Here is an 11064-nt window from a genome sequence, read left to right as displayed (position 1 = left end):
TTGTGACTACCAATTAGATGGTGATGGAAAGTATGGTGAGCTAACCGTCAACGTCTTCAAAGGCCTCTGGAGCAAAGCCACAGTGTTCTAACCAGGTGTGCACAGAGAATATTTTTCTGATCCACAGCCAGAACACGATGTAGGCCTGAAAGATAACCTGTGACTGAGCCAGTCAACCTGTTGTAAACGGGTTAGTACTATAATCTCCCTAGATGAGTAAGTGCTCTACCACTACTATTTATTTATACTTTAATTCCAACAATTAGCAAAAAGATAAAAGAAATTGGGAGGACAATATAGAAGATGGTTAAGAAGGCCGAGTATGGTGGGTCACACCTGTAATTCCATCACTATAGGAAGCCGAGGTGGGTGGATCGCTTGAGCTTAGGAGTTTAAGACTAGCCTGGGTAGCATGGCAAAATCTCATCTCTACAAAAAAATACAAAAATTAGCCAGGCATGGTGGCATGTGCCTGTAGTCCCAGCTACTCAAGAGGATGATGTGGGAGAATCACTTGAACCCGGGAATTCAAGGCTGCAGTGAGCCGTGATTGCATGCCTGGGTGACAGAGCAAGACCTTGTTAAAAAAAAAAAAAAAAGAAAAGAAGAAGAAGAGGAAGTTGGTTAAATTCAGACTGCCTGAGTCTGAATCCAAGGCTCTGTCACTTATTAGCATTAAATCATGGGCAAATAATGATTCTAGGCCTCAGCTTCCTCATTCACAAAATTGGAATTTTACAGGGTTTTGATAATGATTAAATATGGTAAGAGATGCGAAGAACTTAATACAATACCTCTCAGTAAATGGGAACTATTCTCATTATACTAATAACACATATATCGGAAAGAGTAAAACTGATGTGGGAATTGAAAATTAAATATGGAGGTGTGTGTTTTGGGAGGGGGTGGTAAATGCTAGTTATTATATTAGCCCTAGTTAGGCAAATATGATTACTTTGATTGGATGTTATATTTAGCTTCGAGTTTCCTAAAATCTAAGGAAAAATAAAAATCATTATAGACCAAATGATTCTCATTTTGTTATTAAATACAACATTAATATATAGTTTATTCTCAATCAACTTTTGTGGAATGCCAGAAAAATTGCTGTTCAATATAGAACCCTAAGCCAGGTGTCTTACTTTTCTACTTGCCTCTTTTTTTTCAACTTTATACCTTAAGACAATTTGGAAAATTAAAAAAATTTTCACGGAATTTACCTACTATTTGTGCCTTCCCATAGTTCAAGTACTTTAGCTTTATTTTTTGTTTTTGTTTTTTTTTTTTTTTTTTTTTTTTTTTTTTTTGCTTTTTTATCAAAGTTTATGGTAATGGCTAGTTTCCTTTATTTTAACTTAAATAAACACTAAATCAAAAGCATTTTCCTTGAGACTTCCAGAATGGTGAAATAAAAGTCTCTCTCCAGCAAAACAATTTAACTTGTGAAAATAATTTTTAAAAAATCATTTAACTTTGGGAGGCTGCACTGAGAGGACTGCTTGACCCAGAGTTCAAGACTAGCCTGGGTGACAAAGTGAGACCCCATCTCCACAAAAATTAAAGTTAGCTGTGCATGGTGGTGCACGCCTGTGGTCCCAGCTACTTGGGAGGCTGAGGCGGGAGGATCTCTTGAGCCTGGAAGGTAGAGGCTGCAGTGAGCTATGATTGTACCATTGCACTTCAGCCTGGGTGACAGAGCAAGATCCTATCTCAAAAATAACAGCAGCAACAACAACAACCATTTAAAGTCTCTGGAATTTGTCTCAAGAACATATAGCAAACGAAGATCACTCAAGAAAGTCAATTAGGAAACTCAGTAAGAGAGTGTCTGTGGCATTTCAGACATGGCCTGGCCTGCTAACCTTCCCTGCAGTGCCGTGTTACCAAAGCTCTACCCTGCAAGTGCTGCTCCTGGCAGGCACAGATAATGAGATGGGGCTCCCTTGTCCCTCAGCTCCCATTCTGGGCTATGGTCTCACTCTAAGAGAGGTGGACTGCCAACATTTCTCAAATATATCCATTTTCTCCTGTTAGTCTGCCTGCTGTAAATTTATTTGATAGTCTCAGTTATTTATTATTATTATTATTATTTTGAAACAGGGTCTTGTTCTGTCAATCAGGCTGGAGTGCAGTGGTACAATCATGGCTCACTGTGGTCCTGAGTTCATGAGTTCAAGTGTTCCTCCTGCCACAGCTTACTGAGTAGCTGGGACAACAGGCATGTGCCACCACATCCAGTTTTTTTTTATTTTAATTTTATTTTCACAGAGACAGGGCCTCACTATGTTGCCCAGGCTAGTCTTGAACTCTTGGGCTCAACTGATCTTCCTGCCTCAGCCTCTCAAACTGCTGGGATTACAGGCATGAGCCACTGTGCCTAGCCAGTCTGAACTATTGAACCCTCAGAGGAGAGAGGGAAATTATTAAAACTTTGAGAAGAATGGAAAGAAAACAGAACAAAACATATGTTATGTAGCTAAAGCAGTGCTCCAAGATAAATTTATAGCTGTAAATGCCTATATTAACAAAGAAGAAAGATCACAAATCAATCACCTAAACCTCTACCTTAAGAAACTAGAAAAAAAGAGCAAACAGCCCAAAGCAAACAGAAGGAAATAATGATTAGAGGAGAATAAGTGAAACAGGGAATAGAAAAGCAGTAGAGAAAACCAACTGATGTGGTTTGGCTTTGTGTCCTCACCCAATCTCATCTTGATTTGTAATCCCCAGGTGTTGAGGAAGGAACTGGTGGGAGGTGATTGGATCATGGGAGCAGTTTCCCCATGCTGTTCTAGTGATAGTGAGTGAGTTCTCATGAGATCTGATGGTTTTATAAGTGTTTGGCCAGCTCCTCCTTTGCTTGCTTCTTCCTGCTGCTGCCTTGTGAAGAAGATGCTTGCTTCCCCTTTGCCCTCCAGCATGATTGTAAGTTTGCTGAGGCCTCCCCAGCCATGCAGAATAGTGAGTCAATTAAACCTCCTTTATTTATAAATTACTCAGTCTTGGGTAGTGTCTTTATAGCAATGGACTAATACACCAACAAAGCCAGAAGTTGGTTCTTTGTAATGATCAACAAAATTGACAAATCTTCAGCTGGACTGACTAAGAAAAAAAAGGAAGACTCAAATTATTATTATTATTATTTATTATTTATTATTATTACCTGGCCTGCTAACCTTCCCTGCAGTGCCGTGTTACCAAAGCTCTACCCTGCAAGTGCTGCTCCTGGCAGGCACAGATAATGAGATGGGGGCTCCCTTGTCCCTCAGCTCCCATTCTGGGCTATGGTCTCACTCTAAGAGAGGTGGACTGCCAACATTTCTCAAATATATCCATTTTCTCCTGTTAGTCTGCCTGCTGTAAATTTATTTGATAGTCTCAGTTATTTATTATTATTATTATTATTTTGAAACAGGGTCTTGTTCTGTCAATCAGGCTGGAGTGCAGTGGTACAATCATGGCTCACTGTGGTCCTGAGTTCATGAGTTCAAGTGTTCCTCCTGCCACAGCTTACTGAGTAGCTGGGACAACAGGCATGTGCCACCACATCCAGTTTTTTTTTATTTTTAATTTTATTTTCACAGAGACAGGGCCTCACTATGTTGCCCAGGCTAGTCTTGAACTCTTGGGCTCAACTGATCTTCCTGCCTCAGCCTCTCAAACTGCTGGGATTACAGGCATGAGCCACTGTGCCTAGCCAGTCTGAACTATTGAACCCTCAGAGGAGAGAGGGAAATTATTAAAAACTTTGAGAAGAATGGAAAGAAAAACAGAACAAAACATATGTTATGTAGCTAAAGCAGTGCTCCAAGATAAATTTATAGCTGTAAATGCCTATATTAACAAAGAAGAAAGATCACAAATCAATCACCTAAACCTCTACCTTAAGAAACTAGAAAAAAAGAGCAAACAGCCCAAAGCAAACAGAAGGAAATAATGATTAGAGGAGAATAAGTGAAACAGGGAATAGAAAAGCAGTAGAGAAAACCAACTGATGTGGTTTGGCTTTGTGTCCTCACCCAATCTCATCTTGATTTGTAATCCCCAGGTGTTGAGGAAGGAACTGGTGGGAGGTGATTGGATCATGGGAGCAGTTTCCCCCATGCTGTTCTAGTGATAGTGAGTGAGTTCTCATGAGATCTGATGGTTTTATAAGTGTTTGGCCAGCTCCTCCTTTGCTTGCTTCTTCCTGCTGCTGCCTTGTGAAGAAGATGCTTGCTTCCCCTTTGCCCTCCAGCATGATTGTAAGTTTGCTGAGGCCTCCCCAGCCATGCAGAATAGTGAGTCAATTAAACCTCCTTTATTTATAAATTACTCAGTCTTGGGTAGTGTCTTTATAGCAATGGACTAATACACCAACAAAGCCAGAAGTTGGTTCTTTGTAATGATCAACAAAATTGACAAATCTTCAGCTGGACTGACTAAGAAAAAAAAGGAAGACTCAAATTATTATTATTATTATTTATTATTTATTATTATTATTATCATCATCATTATTATTATTATTAAGACAGAGTCTCATGCTCTGTCCCCCCAGCTGGAGTGCAGTGGCACGATATTGGCTCACTGCAACCTCCGCCTCCTGGGTTCACGCCATTCTCCTGCCTCAGCCTCCCGAGTAGCTGGGACTACAGGCGCCCGCCACCATGCCCAGCTAATTTTGTATTTTATTAGAGATGGGGTTTCACCGTGTTAGCCAGGATGCTCTCGATCTCCTGACCTCGTGATCTGCCTGCCTCGGCCTCCCAAAGTGCTGGGATTACAGGCATGAGCCACCATACCCGGCAAAGACTCAAATTATTAAGAACAGGGGGTAGACATACCACCAACCTTACATGAATGACAAGGATTATCAGGACTCTAAGGGACTATTATGCCAACAAATTAGAAAAGATATGTGCAATGACCTTGCTTATAATGGAAAAAGATCAGAAGTCATCTCTATGTCCATAAATTGGGGATGGAGTAGATGCATATGTAAAAATATCAATAGACCTACATGACATACTGTTGAATTTTAAAAAGCAAGTTGTAGATAAATATGTTTAGTATAATATCTTCTTCTTTTTTTTTTTTTTTTGAGATGGAGTTTTTCTCTGTTGTTTAGGCTTGAGTGCAGTAGTACAATCTTGGCTCAGTGCAGCCTCCACTTCCCGGGTTTGAGCAATTCTCCTGTCTCAGTCTCCCAAATAGCTGGGAATACAGATGCCTACCACCATGTCTGGCTAATTTTGTATTTTAGTAGACACAAGGTTTCACTGTGTTGGCCAGGCTGGTCTTGAACTCCTGGCCTCAAGTGATCTGCCCACTTTGGCCTCCCAAAGTGCTGGGATTATAGGCGTGAGCCACTGCACCTGAACCAGTATAATAGCTTTTATGTAAATATACACTGAGTGATATTCTGAAGTTTCTGTGGGTAGGTGTAGGTGTGTGTTTGTGTGTGTGTGTGTGTGTGTATGTATGTGCGTGCATGCACGTATGGGGAGGGACGTGCACCGGAACTAATAACAGAGTTTAACAGAGAGAAGGTGGTGAAACACCAGGGCTGGGAGTTAGAGGTGGGGAAAAGGAGGAAAACTGTATCTTTATTTATAATGGTTCATATTTTGAAGGAAAATATATTTCTGTATAGTTTGTGAAATATGAATTGCTTTTAAGAAAATAATAGCTTAATAAATGGTGCCCAAATCTTGATTCATTTAGGAAATTACAAATTTGGTGGTTTTACATGGATATGGCCTTGGATAAAATGAACATTAAAACATTTTTTTTCTACATTTGCTTATACATATGAGTATATTTGCCACTGTCAGGTCTAAATGAAAAGGCTTTAAAACACTTCTTTATATGAAAACTTCTTTATATGAAAATAAAGATTAAACACAAAAGATTAAAATAAATACTAACAAACATAAAGCTCATTTGAACCCTGATGTAGTTCTGAATCTATAAAATATCTATTACTTCATTAAAGGCTCAAATGTAATGTCTAGAGGAACAAATTGGCTTATAGTTTAAAATGACAGACCAGTGAATTTGCCTAGTTTCCTAGACCCTAATGATGCAGATGCTGAGTGTAGCTTCAGGCATTTTCAACACCAAGCCTTCAGAATGAAAAGTACATGGCTCATTGCCAAATACTTTTGCCAAGTCCCAATTTACAAGCACTATTCAGCTCATTTGCACTTCTATCTTAATAAAATCATGACATTGTTCCTTGGGTAGAGAGAGCCATGACCTTGGTAAATCTCATCCCTGGGAACAAAATATCCAGAAATGTCTTTAAACTTTCATTTTCTATTGAATTGAACACTTCCTATGGGAACCTCCTAGGTTCATCCCAAAAGGCAGGATTTCCTCATTGAGATAAGTCATGAATGCCAGAGTCTCATTCTTTCTCAATTATTTGATCAAAAAAATCATAGCTATTAATAGTTAGAAGAAAATAGTTCAGCCCTAATTTCGCTTTTCATTCTAAATAGGGGAGGATTTGCTAGTGCTCACTTCTCTGAGTGCTTGAATTAATCATCCCAAGTGTCTCCTATCAATAAATGTAGAATAGACTTCTACAGGCTGAGAGTTAGGGTCTAAAATTAAGGATAAGTTATATATTCAAGAAACTCTGGTATTAGTATAAAATAATTATGAAACTCAGGAAAGGAGTTAGTAGGAGCCATCATCAACAGATTGCTGAAGGAAGAGATGACAGTGAACCTCTGTTGTTTTGTCTGCTCAGAATCAATTCCTTTCTTCTGGTGATAGGATCCTGAGTCCTTTTGCAGAACCATCCCTCTTCCACTCTCAGTTCATGAGGTTCAGGTTGGACTATTCTGACCACCTGGCTCTAGGAGTGGGCACATGACTCAGATTGGGCCATTAGAGAATTCCATACCTCAAGTTAAAGTAATAGATTCATAGATGAGATGGTCACTTGACCCACACCAAGCTAATGAGAATCCAGGAGGTTTCTGGCACTGCTGGGGAAAACGTGCTATGTCTTGTGTTGGTAGAACTTCATTCTGAAGCTCTGCATAGTCCTGTTTACAGAGACTGCCTACCAGAAAATAAAGCCAACATTGAGAAGAGCTAGGCCAAGGGAAGGTGACAGTATCCTGATGGCATTTTGTGAGACCTGAAGTTAGCATCATGCCTTGAACTTCTCAGTTACATGGATCATTTTAATTTCCTTTGTAATTTGAATGAGTTTTGGCCACTGATAACCAAAATAATTTTGACTGATACACCAGTAATGCAGTGTATTTAGGTGTTAAGCAAGCCTTTCCAGAGGCTGCCCTTCTACTCTGCTTATCTAAGTCCTATTTCTTTTCAAAGACCAATTAAAATATTGTGTTATCCTTGCAGCCTTTTAAAATCCCATCAGACCTTTGTGAATCCCTCCTCCTTTTAATTTCCAAAAGCATTTGTTTTCAATTGTCAATTATTATCCCTGCTCATTTTATTTTAAATATAGTCACACATCCTCTCTCTCCATATTGATTATGGTAAAATCCCAAGGTTAAGAACCACATGTAGTAATGCATTCCTTTATCTCAGTGCTTTCAGTAGATCACGGCTTCAGTAAATGTTTGCTGATACATTGTAAGAGCTGCAGTATCTGTGATCCAGTTTTGTGTTCCATCTCAACTAACCCCAACACATGGCCAACATACACACTTACCCTCAACCCGACACATATACACCATGTATACAGACCCCTAAACATACACACATTCTGAAGTCACTGATGCAGGGTGAGCTCCTTTTATGTATTGCCCTAAAGGCCTATTTGGCGGAGCAAAGGGAGAGTGGGGAGAGGGAGAGCATCAGGAAGAATAGCTGATGCATGCTAAGCTTAATACCTAGGTGATGGGATGATCCTTGCAGCTAACCACCCTGGCACATGTTTAGCTATGTAACAAACCTGCATGTCCTGCACATGTACCCAAAAACTTAAAATAAAAGTTGAAGAAAAAAATAAAAGATCCTATTTGGGAGAGGACAATTCTAGTAACTAAGTTCCTTAGGATTCAGAAATGGCTGAATGACAAGGATAGAAGTGCATGGTTTCCTCACGCCCATCTCAACTGACATGAAAAGGAATGATGAGGGGAAAAGCCGTGTTGAGGAGAAAGGCAAGTCTGAGTGAGTAGTCTCTAACCCAGGAGAAGACCTGTGCCCCGTAGCCGGCACTAGAGTAAAAACAGTAAAATGATTTTTTGCTGCATCATAAGTACATGTCAGAGCAAACACCCAGGCACAGGCCTTGAAATAAATTACACAGGACTTGTAAGGAGCAGGATTTGGGCGGGTGAGAATTTTAATAGTAATGAAAATATGACTCAGGTCTTGGCTCTCCCCTAAGGCCTTTCCAACTCTCTGACCTGGGTTTCATCATTGCTCTGCTGCGTGGAAAGAAGAGACTTGAGCGGAGTCCCATGGAGCGAAGTGTTTTTCCTTTCCCTTTCTTCCAGCTTCTCTGGGTGAATGGGGTGAAAAGTTATATAAGGTGATGTCTACCAGAGTGGTGAAAGAGAAAATCTTCACCGAAAGAAAAAAATGAGGCCGGGCGTCGTGGCTCACGCCTGTAGTCCCAGCACTTTGGGAGGCCGAGGCAGACGGATCACCTGAGGTCAGGTGTTCAAGACCAGCCTGACCAAAATGGTGAAACCCTCCCCGCCTTCACTAAACAAAAAACAAAACAAAACAAGTTAGCCCAGTGTGGTGGCAGACGCCTGTGGTCCCAGCTACTCAGGAGGCTGAGGCAGGAGAATCACTTGAACCTAGGAGGTAGAGGCTGCAATGGACCAAGATTGTGCCATTGTACTCCAGCCTGGGCAACAAAGTGAGACTGTCTAAAAAAAAAAAAAAAAAAAAAAAAAAAAAAAAAAAAAAAAAAAGAAAGAAAGAAAAAGAAAAAGAAAAGAAAACAAAATGGATTAAATGAATTAAAAAAATTAAAACAGTCAAGAAGTGAGAACATTCAAGGTCTAGAAGTCACTGAGGGGAGGTGTTTCAGTACCTACTACTATTGCAGTGAGTATCAAAGAGACTCTTCCTGGTAGAATTTCACAAATAGTCATAGAATAGCTCGCCTTTACTGTAGATGTGTGATGTCCTAGGTACTACATTAGCGCTTTACATTTGTCTCCTCACTCAACCTCTCCTTACCTGTGTGTGAGGTTGTATCAACATTCTGATTCTTACAGATGGGGAAACTGAGGCTTATAGAGAGTAAGAAGCTCTTTTAATACTACACAGCAAGTGAGCAATGGAAACAGTCTTAGAGTTCAAGATCCTCTTATTCCATCCTTTTAACCTCTCCAAAATATGAAATAAGATGGTACTCAGAGAAATACCTTTGCTCTTTCCTTGGCAAAAAATCTTAGGGAAGCTACATCATAAAGAAACAAAAATAGATATTCGTCCTGGTGCCTAAAAATCCCAAGTGCCCAAAGTCTTATATAGTGTAAACAGTTTCTCCTTATCCACAGTTTTGCTTTCTGAGGTTTCAGTTACCTGCAGTCAACTGTGGTCTGAAAATCTTACAGTATTTTTAGAGAAAGAGAGACACGACATTCACATAATCTTTTTTTTTTTTTTGAGACAGAGTTTCTCTCTTGTTGCCCAGGCTGGAGTGCAAATGGCGCGATCTCGGCTCACCGCAACCTCCTCCTCCCAGGTTCAAGCAATTCTCCTGCCTCAGCCTCTGGAGTAGCTGGGATTAAAGGCATTCACCACCATGCCTGGCTAATTTTGTATTTTTAGTAGAGACAGCTGTCTCCATGTTAGTCAGGCTGGTCTAGAACTCCCAACCTCAGGTGATCCGCCCACCTTGGCCTCTCAAAGTGCTGGGATTACAGGTGTGAGCCACTGCGCGTGGCCTTTTTTTTTTTTTTTTTTTTCTTGAGTGCAGTGGCATGATCTTAGCTCACTGCAACTTCTGCCTCCCAGGTTCAAGCAATTGTCATGTCTCAGCCACCCAAGTAGCTGGGATTACAGGCATGTGCCACCACACCCAGCTAGTTTTTGTATTTTTTTTTGGAACATAACAATAAACACCTTTATTACACGGGTGAACAAAAACAAGGTTTATTTGCTTTTCCGGCCTGATCTTCCCTAAGATAGAACTCACAACTCCTTGCCTCCCCAGCACATTAGCCATCTGCTCGGCACGACTGTCCCGGCCCTGGAAGCATGCATGCAAGAACTTGCCCTGGCCTGGGAAGCTCTCCCTCCAGGCAGCCTGCTGATTTGGCATTCTTTTCCTTTCCATCATATTCTTCTGAATTTTTTTAGATCCGTTTTGTTTGTTTAAAATCCCCTCCTTTTTCCCTCAGGAGTCAGCTTGGCTCCCTTCTTGCGGCCCCAGGGGCAGGCGCGTAGTGGGACTGGTACCACCGTCGGTACGCGTGTGGCTGTCCGACCTGAGCACGATGCAGTTCTCACCAGAGTCTTGGTACGGACCAGGCTCATTATTAGATGCCATTGTAGAGCCAACATCCGATGATCTTGTTTTAACGAGTACAACCTGCTCACAGGAGAAATTTGGCATCAAGTAAACTAGAGGACAAATGGCTCTGGCACACTCCTCCAGGTTCTTCAGCCCCATGAGGCACTCTGAGCCCCAGGAGAAATTCCCTACGTCCAGCCTCAGGGCACGGTATTTCTTCTTACCTCCCCGCACACGGACTGTGTGGATGCGGCGGGGGCCAATCTTGGTGTTGGCAGCCGGGCGCCCCAACTCATACTTCCGCTCTTGTGGTAGGGCTTTCTCTTGCCCCCGGTTTTGCGGCGCTTGTGCCAGTTGTCCCGAGAAATGCCCATTGCTCGGCGCTGGCTGGAAAGAGCAGTTTTTGTATTTTTAGTGGAGATGGGGTTTTGCCATGTTGGCCAGGCTGGTCTCAAACTTCTGGCCTCAATTAATCCGCCTGCCTCAGCCTCCCAAGGTGCTGGGATTACAGGCGTGAGCCACTGCACCTGGACCACATAACTTGTATTTTAGTATATTGTTATAATTGTTTTATTTTATTATTAGTTACTTTTGTTAATCTCTTACTGTGCCTA

At 41.2% G+C, this 11064-nt stretch overlaps 1 pseudogene; it reads right to left on the bottom strand.

Annotated features, from left to right (window-relative positions):
* Positions 1-10064: 10064 nt before the first annotated feature.
* On the bottom strand, positions 10065-10824 carry LOC108527141 (40S ribosomal protein S8-like; annotated as a pseudogene).
* Positions 10825-11064: the final 240 nt, after the last annotated feature.

This window comes from Rhinopithecus bieti, unplaced genomic scaffold (genome assembly GCF_001698545.2).
Source record: "Rhinopithecus bieti isolate Rb0 unplaced genomic scaffold, ASM169854v2 scaffold_60, whole genome shotgun sequence".
NCBI lineage: Eukaryota > Metazoa > Chordata > Mammalia > Primates > Cercopithecidae > Rhinopithecus > Rhinopithecus bieti.
Note: the sequence above shows the minus strand (reverse complement) of the source record. Positions and strands in the feature narration are given on the sequence as shown.